At 35.0% G+C, this 14,270-nt stretch overlaps 1 protein-coding gene across 1 annotated transcript in view; it reads right to left on the bottom strand.

Annotated features, from left to right (window-relative positions):
- The window catches only part of LOC141687030 (uncharacterized), a 76,366-nt gene extending 63,252 nt beyond the window's left edge, over positions 1-13,114 (bottom strand). Inside the window, exon 1 of the mRNA XM_074492167.1 lies at positions 13,110-13,114. The gene's annotated coding sequence lies outside the window, so the exon portion shown is untranslated. The remainder of the gene's footprint in view (positions 1-13,109) is intronic.
- Positions 13,115-14,270: the final 1,156 nt, after the last annotated feature.

The raw sequence follows: 14,270 nt of genomic DNA, 5'->3' as shown, positions 1-14,270 counted from the left end.
ATGCTAGCACGAAGAAGCTTTAACAGGCACATCTCAACTCTTTGCAACTACATCAAATCCAAGCTCTTCAACACAACCAATATGTCAATTCAATCAAGACAGAGATTGACCAAGTCAAGAAGAGTGTCTCTGAAAGATTGGATGCTACATTTCCAAATACAACAATGTTGGACATTAATAGACAGTTGAGGAGAAATTCTAATCTTACAACCAAAGTGGAGTCTTTGGACACTAGACTGCAAACAGTAGAAGCCTCTCTAACAGCTATTCATCTTCATCAAGCACAACAAACTCAGTTGCTGCAAAAGCTGGTGGCTACACAAACTTCTACCTCCACTCTACTCGATGATAACAAAAAGGGGGAGAAAGAATCAACAATCCAAGTCAATCAAGCAGAGCCAACCAGTGAGGGGGAGCATATGGTAAATGTTCAAATCAGTCAAGTAATTGTTCCAGAAATTACTCCGCTAAAGCCACCAGTATTAGACAACATTGATCTGATCCAAATAGCAACTGCTAAACTTGATTCAAAGACAAATCCAAAGATGCTTGATGTTGCAGCTGTTGAGAATGAACTAGATGAAAAATGGAAGAAGATTGATGCAGATATTTAGAAGAAATTTGGTCAGCTACAGAAACCAGACAAGACTTTTCATCACCATTCTCAAGTCAAACATATCTCAGTGCATAAAATAAGTCTAGGCAACTTGGAAAAAGGCCAAACTTCATGCATTAAATCTCCAAAAGGTAATCTAATTTTGAAGCCTAAAAGGAACTATTCAAAGCTCTCAGACAAAAATCCTATGGATCTTATGTTTGAGACACCTAGGCCAGATGAAAAGAAGTTGTTGGCAAGGTCAATTGCATTTTACAAGGATCCATCTGATTCAGTTCAAAAGAAGAGAATTTCCAAAATTTACAGGAATGGAAAAGAAGCAGGCTTCTCTAGATGCTAAGAAGCTCAAACAAAAGAAGAAGTAAGCTGCTATCTTGGCCAAAATTCAAGTTGTCAAATCTACAACTGAGATTTCTGAAAAACCACATATGATTACTGAAGCTCAAGATCAACAAATGCAAAATGAACCTCCGCAGAAAAGAAAGTTCAGGTACAAGCTTCACTCTAAAAGAAAATTGGACTTTAGTGATGAGGAAATGGAGGACTACATTCCCAAAAAGTCTACAACATCAACTCAAACATCCATGCCCTCAGTGGTGCATGAGGAATTCAAGGTGGATCCAATAAAGAACTTTCATGGTGAGCCTATTATTCCCAAGGATGAGCCAATTGACTGGGAAAGTTTATCAATTCCTGAATTCAACTTACCTATCTTCAACAAGCCAAAGCTTAGAGCAACCAAGAAAGTGAAGCATGTGACTCTTAGATCCAAGACCATAACCAAATCTCAACCCACAGTCAACAAGGAGGATCTCTTATACATCTGTGACATCAAGAAGTTTTCTGAAATAAACCTCTACTTGGATGAATTGGAAAAAGTAAGAGGGATTGATGCTCATAGACATCTTCCTGAAAGGCTAGTGTTCAAGTACAAGGGAGGGAAAGAAATCACATGGCCACTTCACATGATTCTTCAAGAAAGCCAATCTATACTGATAAATGTCTATTCATCCTTCAAGAAAAACTTTGGATTTAATGTGACTGCAAGGAGAATAGTCCTAAAGAAAATAGAAGATCTAAGGAGCAATAGAACCAGAGATGCACTCCCAAAGACTCTATCAATTCCCTTCACATGAAATATAGTGCATTTGAGGCCTTTGTGGCTGATGAAATTCATGGATGATAAGGGATTTAGAAGATTCTTCAGACTGGATGAACAATTGAGTATCTCTAGCAATGAGACTCTATTGGAAATACAAGAAATGTTGGATCTATCTGAAGCTGATGAACTTCAATTCCACAGTCAACTCCAGAATCAAATAGAAGAAAACAACAGGAAGCTTGGGAAGAAATCCAGACAATCAAGGAAATAGAATCATCTGCTCAAATTAGAGGAGCACCTTGAAAATGATTGTGAGAACTCTTTGTACACTTTGCTTTATTCAATTTTCAATAAATTTTGTAGCACTTATCAGTTTTATCTACTACTTTTTAATCTGTATTTTTAGGGTGTTTTGTTATCATCAAGTTTCTCTTAATTTATGGCTACAATTCCAGTAGACATAAATTGGAGGAGATTGTTAGGAATATGTTGTGAACTTGATGATAAGTTAAACGAAACACCTTAATAGATTTAACTTACTGAAATTTGTAGCTCTCGATGGATGATCTAATATAGTCCCGACGGATAAACTTTATAGTCCCGACGGATGATAATTTGACATCCATCGAGAGTGTAGCTTATATAACAAATAAGTATTGTAGCACATTTCTGCAAACAACATATTTTAGTCTGATAGGTTGTGTAGGGTTCTCTAAGTCATGTTGACTACTAGATTGATATGCAGAATAGGTTGACTAATTGTAAATATGGGATGTCTTGTAATTCTGTATAAGTGAAATAGAGTCAAGTGGCAGATAAACTCCCGACAGATGATCTACAAGACTCCCGACGGATGATCAACAAAGCTCCCTACAGATAATCATCAAGACTCCCGACGGATGACAAACATAGTCCCGACGGATGATCAAATTCAAAATAGCTGTTGATAGTGACAACATAGTCACATGCATTGGGTGTTTGCAAAAGGAATGTGGCAGCCTTTTAAGCAGGATTATGAGAACAAAGAAGCATTACCATTTACATGCAAATGTGAAGATATTCAAAGATGCTGGAATAGAGTAGTGAAATAGCACGGAGTTAGACTAGATATGTTTTATTTTATTATCTTGTCCTACTGTCATGTAAACTGGGTGATTTATAAACCAAGTGTATAGAGTAGAACATTTAACTAAGCAAATACATTTTCCAGAGAAATATATCAAGCTGTATTCTGTAAGAATTTCTGTGTAGTTTGTTTGTTCTACTTGTAAAGCAGCTGTGAGCTTTTCAAAGCTTCACAGAGTTCTCATTCTGATATATATATATATATATATATATATATATATATATATATATATATATATATCTGGTGGATACATTCAAATCCACCAGAATGTTTTAAAGCCTTGTGTTTTATTACTTAGTGTGTTGATTTCAATTATCTTTCTATTCCGCACTTTAGCAAATCAAACATTGTTATATGTATTAAGTTAGAACATTTTAAAATCAAGAAAAGGAGCCAGAATTACATTCAACCCCCCCCCCCTTCTGTAATTCTTATTGTATTGTTAGGGAATAACATGTATGTTGTGTCATAAGTAATTCTCACTGTGATAATGATGTAATGGTCCTTAGACTTGAAATCATTATATTTTCATACGAGAATTAATGTACTTTGATTACATTAAAAGTTACCTTTGACCGGGTAATGATACAAGTGTATTTCGGGTATATTATCGATCGTATGAGAAATATGAATGATCTAGAAAGGATTTAACCCTCCTAATTTTAGGAGTGATATTATTGGCCTCTTGTGTGAGCTAGAGTATGAATTGCGTGGTCACGCTCAAATGTTGATTTGATATGATAGTCTAGTCATTGATTAAGGAAACCTGGGTTAAATATTGATGAGGATAACACATTACATGCCTCTAGTTTAATCTATAATATGTGGTTAAATAAATTATATTACATTATACATTATTCACGAAAGGTTAAATCGATCACCGATTGAATTATGATTACTTGGGTAGCAATGATGTATTACTAGATGCCGCTCATTGTTTACGATTTTAAATTAGATTAAAATTCGTTGCCAATTTAATAATAACCTATAGGGTCACACACAAAGAATGCTTGAAGGATTATTTAATTTAATTTGGATTTAAATTATATTAAAGTAATTCAAATTATTTATAATATTAATTAAGTATGACTTAATTAATTAGATAAATAATGATATTCAAATTTACTAATATAAATCATGAAATTCAGTTGTTAAATAATTAAGTGTAACCTAATTATTATATAAATAGGAATTTCGAATTAATAATAACTCCTAATTAGCTAAAAGTTATAATTCATTTTCTACTCTCTACATAATATCTCTTGTGTGGCTGATTTTGGGGGCAAGACTTTTACTAAAATCCTAGCCACCAAGAGAGAAGATGGAGAGATCAAGAAGAAACGAGTTTGTGCTAGTACACATCCAATTCTTGAGTTCAAGCATTCGTGTGGATACCGATAGAGCGTAGATCGCGAGAGCGGGATGCGTGGTGATTGAACATTCTTTGGATATCCATTATTCAACCAATTTGTAAAGCTTCTTCAGGTAAACAATCTGATATATGAATTAAATATCTGTTTTTCACATGTATTCTGCGGTGGGTTTCGAAAATTTTGATTTTTCACATTTTTAATTACTGTTTCTGTTGCGTTTATGTCCTCGAAACCCTTAAGTTGCATCAGAGCTACTTGCGAAAAGTGTTTAATTCGTTTATGTGTTTATTGGTTTTATGATGATAGCATGTATACAATCTTCCATGACTATTGTGTATGCGATTTTGTATATTTTGCATGTTGTTATGTTTATATATATATATATATATGTATAGTTTTGAATATATCATATTAATGACAGTTGTATAATCATATGATGATTATATAATCTGTATATATACTGATATATACATGAATAATGTTTGTTCTTATAATATGAATCGTATATTTGCTGAAATCTGGGGGTCAGGTGTCCGATTTTGGCTAACGAATACGCTATTTCATATGAAATCGATCGTCTGAACGAAACAGATAGCTTATGCTATCATCGACTGATCTATAAGGCATTTGACGTCGTTTAGGCCCTGTAATCTGCGATTTAATGTTATAAGATTTAATTTCGAATTTTTTGATTTTCGCCATATTTGGTTTTTGTGATTAGATCATGATGGGTAAGATATGTTAAGATCATATTATGTATTTTAACATGTTCTTATGTGTTAATTGAGCCTGGTGGATGGTTATGGCTTATGACCTTATGTTGTGTATATGTTGTGTACTTGATGATTTCATGAACAAAACACCTTGGTAGATTTTACTTAGTGAAATTATGTAGCACTCGACGGATAAGATTTATAGTCCCGACGGATGACTCATTATAGTCCCGACAGATGATGACTTATTATCCATCGAGTGAGTAGCTTATGTAACAATAAGTCTGTAGCACATTTCTGCATACACCATTGTATAGATTCTGTAAGTAATATTCAATTCATGTTGAATTTAACTAGATATGCAGAATAGGTTGATTAATTGTACATAGATGATGTCTTGTAATTCTGCATAAATGAAATGAAGTCAAGTGCCAGATTGCTACCGATGGATAAACTATGATGAAGTCGACGGGTGATCATCTAGACAACCCGACGGATGATCAATAACTCGACGGATGATCATGAACCCGACGGATAAAGATTCAAACATCTGTTGACAATGACAACACAGTCACATGCGTCGAGTGGATGCAAATGGAATGTGGTAGCCTATTCAACTGGGTTTTTGAGAACAAAGAAGCATTGCCATTTCCATGCTATTATGAAGATATTCAAAGATGCTGGAATATAGTAATGAAGTAGCATTATAATAGACTAGATAGTTTTGTTTTATTATCCTGTCTTATTACTTTGTAATCATGGTGATATATAAACCAAGAAGTAGTAACTAAGAAACCATCGATCTAAGCAGAAAAGTAGAGAAACATTTGTAAGCATAATTTTTAGCATTTCTCTGTTATCTTAGTTGTTGTAAGCAACTGTGAGCATTTTGCACACAGGGTTCTCTCGATATATAATATATATCTCTGGTGGAATCATTCAAATCCACCAGAAAGTTTTTTAAAGACTCTTGTTTTTAATTACTTGTATTTTGATTCACTTAAGTCTTTATTCCGCATTCTGCTAATCAATTCACACTATATATATATATATATATATGAGTTAGAACATTTTTATTCAAGAAAAAGTTTCAAGAATTCCATTCAACCCCCCTTCTGTAATTCTTGTTATATTGTTAAGGGACTAACAATTGGTATCAGAGCAAACTCTTAACTTACAAAGAGTTTAAAGATCAAAACAATACAACAAGATGAACAAGAAGGATGTTGGAGTCAAGATCCCTTTTCTGGATAAAGATAATTACCATCATTGGAAGGTAAAGATGCATCTTCATTTGCTTTCTCAAGATGAGGCCTATGTTGACTTCATAGAAAGAGGCCCTCATGTTCCAATGAGAGCTGCAACAGGAAACGAGCCATCAGTCCCCAAGCCAAGGCATGAATGGTCTGATCTTGACATTGAACAAGTCAGGAAGGATAAAAAGGCCATGAACATCCTGTTTAATGGAGTTGATGGAGACGTTTGATAACATTATAAACTGCAAAACTGCCAAGGATGTTTGGGATACAATACAGATCAACTGTGATGGTACTGAGCAAGTTAGAGAAAACAAGATGCAGCTCTTGATTCAGAAATATGAGCATTTTTATAATGAAGAAAGTGAGTCTCTCACCGACATTTTTAGTAGGTTTCAAAAACTACTAAATGCTCTAAAGTTGCATGGAAGGATCTATCAGAAAAAAGACTACAATCTGAAAATCCTTAGATCTCTTCCAAAGGAATGGAAACCAATGACAGTCTCATTAAAAAACTCACAAGATTATAAGGAGTTTACTTTGGAGAGACTGTATGGCATCCTGAAAACTTATGAGCTTGAAATAGAGCAAGATGAGAGGATGGAGAGAGGAAAGAAGAAAGGAGGATCCATTGCATTAGTAGTTGAGCTGGAAAAAGAGAAGGAGATGAAGATGGAAGCTGTTGAATCAACTTCAAGGGTCTGTGAGAACAAGGGCAAGGGGCTTGCAGTAGAGAGTGAAGATTCTTTGAGCCAAGATGACATGGAGGACATTGATGAACACCTAGTATTTCTTTCCAGGAGATTTTCCAAGCTCAAGTTCAAGAAGAACTTCAGAGCAGCCAAGCCAAATAGAAATATGGTGGATAAATCAAAATTTAAATGTTTCAAATGTGGCTTGGCAGGGCATTTTGCCAGTGAGTGTAAAAAGTCAGATTCCAGCAAAAGAAAGTTTGAGCCTGTGGATTATAAGCAAAAATACTTTGAACTGCTCAAACAAAGGGAAAGGGCTTTCATAACACAAGAAAATGACTGGGCAACAGATGGTCTGGATGAAGATGAAGATGTCAGCTATGTCAATCTAGCCCTAATGGCCAAGTCTGATGAAACAGAAACAAGTTCTTCAAGTAATCAGGTCATTACTACAAACCTTGCACATTTATCTAAAGCTGAGTGTAATGTTGCCATAAATGACATGTCTACAGAGTTATATCATTTGCGTGTTAACTTAAGTCTCTTACTAAAGAAAATGCTAAAATCAAAGAAAACAATTTATTTTTGAGTGAGAGAAATAATGTGCTTGAGTCTCAGTTCATTGATTTTAAAAAGTTAAGAATTAAGTGTAAGATTGCCAAGGAGGAATGAACTGAGTCCTTGAACAAAGAAGAAATTTTGAAGAAGCAGCTCGAGCGTGAACTGAAGGAATTTACGGATGAGCGGAAGCGTGAAATAACATTTATTCCGTAAAAACCATATACCGCACATATAGAAAAACGTATAAAAGGGAAAAACTGAGGAATCGTAACCATACCTTGTGAATCGAAGCTTTATAAAAATGGAATGCTAGCAGTTGCTCCTCAATGTGTGAAGCACTCTACCGGTATCCATCAAGAACGATCCTCTTCGATGAACCTTTTATAAAACCGAGCTTTTATAAAATGGAGTTTTTGGGAGAGAGAGAGAGAGGAAGAAGATGGAGGCTAGGGTTTTCACAAAACCAAAATTATGTGTGTGTTAAATGAGCCATCCATCTCATTCTATTTATAAGGCTCTCCTAGGGTTTTATAATATATCTTTATATATATTAACCCCCACATTTTATCTTCATAAAATGCTTTAATAATAATTAAAACTTTTTAATCATTATTTCTTTTTCTTAACTATTTAGAAAATAATTCTCTCTCTAATTATTTCATCAAAGAAAATATTCTTTTATGGTGTGACCCTGTAGGTTCAATATTATGCCGGTAGTAGAAATAAATAATAATAAACTTTTATTAATTATTTACATGAATACTAAAATTCACTAAATATAATTAACTAATTAATTATATTTATTCTACATCGTGAGTGATGCTTCTCAACATATCGCGACTATCCGGATAATATGAATTCACTACTTAGAATATCAAGAACCTGTCAGTGACTAGTTACCGTACAATGAATTCCTTCTACCCTTATAATATCCCGAATAAATACAAGGCATGGATCTCGTGTCTAGCCTATCAAATTTAATCATATGATTTCTTATTCATAATGCAAAGTTCATATTAATGCAAATTAGAAACTCCTTTCTAATTTCATACACTCTAGCCAGAGATTCCAGAACTCGTATACTAAGAATAACATAGAATATTCTCTTCCTATACTGGAAGGGGTAGATCCTCTATTGACGTTAACTATCTCTATACACAAATCCCTATGCCCAGAATATACCTAATGGATGTCCTTGAGACTAAGGACTAAACCAAAGCACATTTCATTATATATAAGATACCTTTAATGATCTCAAGTCTAAGGACACTTGTACAACTATCACTCAGTGAATAACTATTGACACGTGAGTAATCTCCATTAGTTGTTCAACTTATCGAGTCATGTTCAGTGAACTTATTCCCTAATAAGCACCTACATACTAGCTATAGTGTCACCACACAAATGCCTATGAGAACAGACATCCTCCTGAAGGGAGCAAGCATAGTATGTACCAATCTTTGCAGATTATTAATTACCAGTTAGTAATCCTATGACCAGGAACTATTTAAGTTTAGAGTTATCATCTTTTAGGTCTCACTATTATGATCTCATTATAATCCATAAAAAGCTTTACTCTAAACTATGGTATATCTTATTTAAACACTTAAATAGATAGAGCCCGTAATAAAAATAAAACAAGTCTTTTATTAATATCAATGAAATCAAAACAGATTACATAAAAGTTATTCCTAAATCCTCATAGGTGATTGGGCTTAGGACATATCTCTTTCAATATCCCACTTGTACTAAAGCCAATCACTCTGGTATCTAATACCCATCTTGTCTTTATGACGATCAAAGTGACTTTCAGAAAGTGGCTTTGTGAGTGGGTCTGCTATGTTGTTATGTGTGTCAACTCTCTTTCAATACAATACAAGAAATGTTACCGCGCTCCCACTAACCCTTTTGTAGACACATGGTTCATCTACGTTTTTGATAAAACCAAACTCTTTGATTGTCTCATCAAAACGGACTGGCTGTGTCAAATACACTTCCTCTTCAAGTTTCCCATTGAGGAAGGCCGTTTTCACGTCCATTTGCCAGATCTCATAGTCGTAGTAAGCAGCAATCGGAAGCAAAATCCGAACTGATTTTAACAGGGCTACAGGTAAAAGATTTCATCAAAGTCAATCCATTGCCTTTGTTTGAATCCTTTTGCCACAAGCCTGACTTTAAAGGTCTCCACCTGGCCATCTACTCTAATCTTTCTTTTGTATACCGTATACATAGATTCCATTTCGGATTTCATGGCACTTTGCCATTTCTCTGAGTCAACACTACTCATAGCCTCATTATAGGTCACAGGGTTGTCATCATCAATGATTGACAACTCATTGTCATTCTCAATGACAAGGCCATATTACCTCTCAGGTTGGCGAGACACTCTCTCTGACCTACAAACGGGCTGTTCCACAGAAGGTTGTTCAGTCTGAACAGGTGTTGCCACTTGATTCGTAGTAGTTTGTGCTTCTTGAACTTCATCAAGTTCAATTTTGCTCCTACTGTTTCCTTCAAGGATAAACTCCTTTTCCAAGAAGGTAGCATGTCTGAAGACAAATACCCGATGATCGGTGTAAAAGTAATACCCCAAAATCTCTTTAGGATATCCCACAAAATTACATTTTACGGATCAAGATTCCAGCTTATCTGGGTCAACTTTCTTGACATAAGCTGGACATCCCCAAATCTTAACGTGTTTAAGACTCGGTTTCCTTTCTTTCCATATCTCATATAGAGTTTGAGGAACAGATTTGGAAGGCACCTTATTCAGTAAATATGCTGAGGTTTCCAATACATAACCCCATAAGAATACTGGAAGATTCGCATAGCTCATCATGGACCGAACCATGTCTAACAAAGTTCGATTTCTCCTTTCAGATACCCCATTCAACTGTGGAGTATATGGAGGAATCCACTGGGAGACTATACCATTTTCTTTGAGATAATCTAGAAACTCTCCATTCAAGTACTCACCACCTCGATCTGATCGAAGAGTTATAATACTATGTTTGGTTTGTTTCTCCACTTCATGCTTATATTCTTTGAACTTTTCAAAGGCTTCAGACTTGTGTTTCATCAAATACACATATCCGAATCTAGATCGATCATCTATGAAAGTAATGAAGTATGAAAATCCACCCATGGCTTGCATAGACATTGGTCCGCATACATCTGTGTGTACCAATCCTAGAAAATCTGTAGCCCTCTCTCCATGTCCACTAAATGGAGATTTGGTCATTTTACCCAATAGACAAGACTCGCATGTAGGATATGATTCAAAATCAAAAGGGGTCAAGTAACCCTTCCTTATGCAATGTCCGCAGTCTATTTTCATTAATATGACCAAGTCTGCAGTGCCAAAAGAAAGTGAGATTTTCATCATCCCTTTTCTTTTATTAGTTTGTTCAATCTGAAGTAAACTATGTCACATACATACAGACCATTATTTAAAATACCACGTCAATAAAGAATATTATCTCTAAGAATAGAACATTCATTATTCTTAATAATAAAATGAAAAACCATCCAAATCCAATATAGGAATAGAAATAATATTCCTTACAATCGAGGAAACAAAATAATAATTATTTCAAACAATAGTCCTGCCTGTAGGCATATGTAAATGAAATGATCCTACATCTTCAGCAGCAACTCTTGCTCCATTTTCCATCAGTAGAATCACCTCCTCTTCCTCAAGAGTCCTACTTCTCCTTAGTCCCTGCAACGAATTGCAGATGTAAGAACCACAGGCGGTATCTAATACCGAAGTAGAAATTTGACTTAATGACATATTCATTTCTATCATGAACATACCTGAATCAGAAGCAGTAGTCTCACTCCCCTTCTTCTTCTTCAACTCTGCAAGGTAAACCTTGCAGTTCCTCTTCCAGTGCCCCACCTTGTTACAATGAAAGCAAACAACTTTGCTCTTGGGGTCTTCAGCTTTCGGTGGAACCGGTTCTTCTTCTTGGAAGGGTTCCTCTTCCTTTTCTTAGGATTGGAACCTTCACCAATTAGAAGAACAGAACTCTTCTTAAGGGGAAAATTCGATTCCGCAGTCTTCAACATGTTGTGGAGTTCAGGCAGGCTGACATCCAACTTATTCATGTGAAAGTTCACAACAAACTGCGAGAACGAACTCGGAAGCGATTGCAAGACCAAGTCTTGGCTCAGCTCCCCATCCATGGTAAAACCAAGTTATCCAAGACGTTCAATCAAATTGATCATCTTAAGTACATGGTCATTCACAGATGATCCCTCAGACATCCTACAACCGAACAGCTCCTTCGATATCTCATATCGAGCTGTCCTCCCCGCCACATCATACAACTCTTGTAGATGCATTAGGATAGTGTGAGCATCCATATGCTCATGTTGCTTTTGTAGCTCAATGTTCATGGAAGCTAGCATGATGCATTGAGCAACATTTGTATCATCTATCCACTTACGATACACAACATGTTCATCATTATGTGCATCGCTAGTAGGTTCAGTAGGCTTAGGTGAGTCAAGCACATATTCCAGCTTCTCAACCCTGAGAACAATTCTCAAGTTTCGAAGCCAGTCAGCAAAATTAGGACCAATCAACTTGTGAGCATCTAGTATACTCCGGAATGATAGTGCAGAAGATATAACAAATATAGTAAATCTGTAAATGATAAACACATAACAACACTTAGCAAATATTCAATTTCATTTCAAAACACTATATGAATCGGGGCTTTATTCATAAGTGGCTCCCACTAGTTTATCTAATTTATACACCCCCTAAGTCAAAATTAGGCATTCATAATGCTAGTGGGAATAGGGATCCTACATTCCATTACACAACCTCAGTTGTAGCACGAAACGTCATGTGATGTTCAATAAGCAGACAACTCTTGTCAATTACATCTTATGTTATTCCCTAATATAATTTTAGCCTCTTGAATAATTGAGTCACGGCTGTAGCACGATAAACTCAATATTCTAAGTCAAGTCTAACCCAACATTTCGTATAATTGAATCAGTCTCCAACGGCCCACGGCTGTAGTACGTAACGACCTTTAGATTCTAATTCAATGTACACATCTCTATGTAATAGACAAGTATTTCTTATTTCGAAATCAAAGCCCTCGGCTGTAGCACGAAACGACAATGATTTAAAAATAAGAACCACTTTTTATCATGTTGGAAGGCTATGACCGACACAAGCCCGTTGTGTCATTGGCCAATTACTACTTGATATTATTAGATTTTATAGGGATTATATTACGTTACAATCATAATCATATTATAAAGAGATTCTTCCTTTTAAATTAAATATTTCAAATCAACAATCGATAATCAGATGATTCCCGGATCGGGTGGAGCATTGTCAAGAGGCGTCACTTAATAACCCTTTCTTACAGATAGAAATCTGTTGTTGACAGAATCATCCTTTCTCTCAAAATTGAAAATTCATATTTAATTACGTGTTTCATAAACACAAGAATCTCATGATTGTATTCATAATATTATTGTCAAGGCAAGAAACGATTCTTATTCTAGATTTTCTAGAGCACGCCTTATATTGATTTAAGTTCACCTAAATCTATCATCGCATGGTAAACACAGCCATATATCTCATATATAAAATAAATAAACAAGTAAGCATGCAAGTAATATCATGTCACACATTGATATAATGATGTATGGATTTATTATAGCAATTAAAACATGCTTTAAAACACTTTCGGGAATATAAACAGTTCAAAACTTTTATATAAAAAATATTTGACCACTCCATTAGATCCGTCTCGAAAAACGAATCCAACGATATATTGCACGCCCAAAACGGAGTTACGAAACTCCCAAAAATCAAATTTTAAAAAGACAGATGGGCTGTAACGCATTACAGGATTGCGTTACAATCCCTGTAACGCATTCTGGTACTGCGTTACAGCCCTTTTAAGCCATTAAAGGGTGTAACGCATCCCGGAAATGCGCAACAGGGTGTAACGCATTCCGGGAATGCGCAACACCCCCCGCGCGTGCGCCTCACGCGCCCGCACCTGACCGTTGCAACAGCAGCAGGTTTTTTTTTTGTTATTCTCCTTCCTGACGTTGCTGTTTGTCTACTGTTACAAAAAAAAAGAAGTAACCCCCTTTTTCCTTTACTCCCTTATTAATAACTCTTTATTAATTTATTATTTTAATTTTATTACTAATAAATTAATTAACATTTAATTAATAAATTAATAAAAATCAAAATAATATGATTTCTTAAATCAGGCAGTAGCAGAAAATTATCAAATCAGCCATGGGTCCTTGTGCAAATTTTAATCATAATTATTCACATGCATAATTATTTTATGAATTTTAATTAAAACAATTTTAAAATTTTTTTAACAAATAATCTACACATCATAAAATTATGAAAAAAATATCTAGATGATCTACAACACTTGTAGAACCCAGATCAGTAGTCAAAATCTCATGCAAAAATTATTTCGAATTAATTCATAATTAAATCCAAATAAACTTGCAAAAATCATAATAAATCCATACATGCATAAAAAAATCTGAAATTTTTTATATGAATCTCTATATGCAGAACCTAGCTCTGATGCCAATGAAGGAATTTACGGATGAGCGGAAGCGTGAAATAACATTTATTCCGTAAAAACCATATACCGCACATATAGAAAAATGTATAAAAGGGAAAAACTGAGGAATCGTAACCATACCTTGTGAATCGAAGCTTTATAAAAATGAAATGCTAGCAGTTGCTCCTCAATGTGTGAAGCACTCTACCGGTATCCACCAAGAACGATCCTCTTCGATGAACCTTTTATAAAACCGAGCTTT

Source organism: Apium graveolens, chromosome 9, assembly GCF_009905375.1.
Source record: "Apium graveolens cultivar Ventura chromosome 9, ASM990537v1, whole genome shotgun sequence".
NCBI lineage: Eukaryota > Viridiplantae > Streptophyta > Magnoliopsida > Apiales > Apiaceae > Apium > Apium graveolens.
This window is presented reverse-complemented; position numbering and strand designations above follow the sequence as displayed.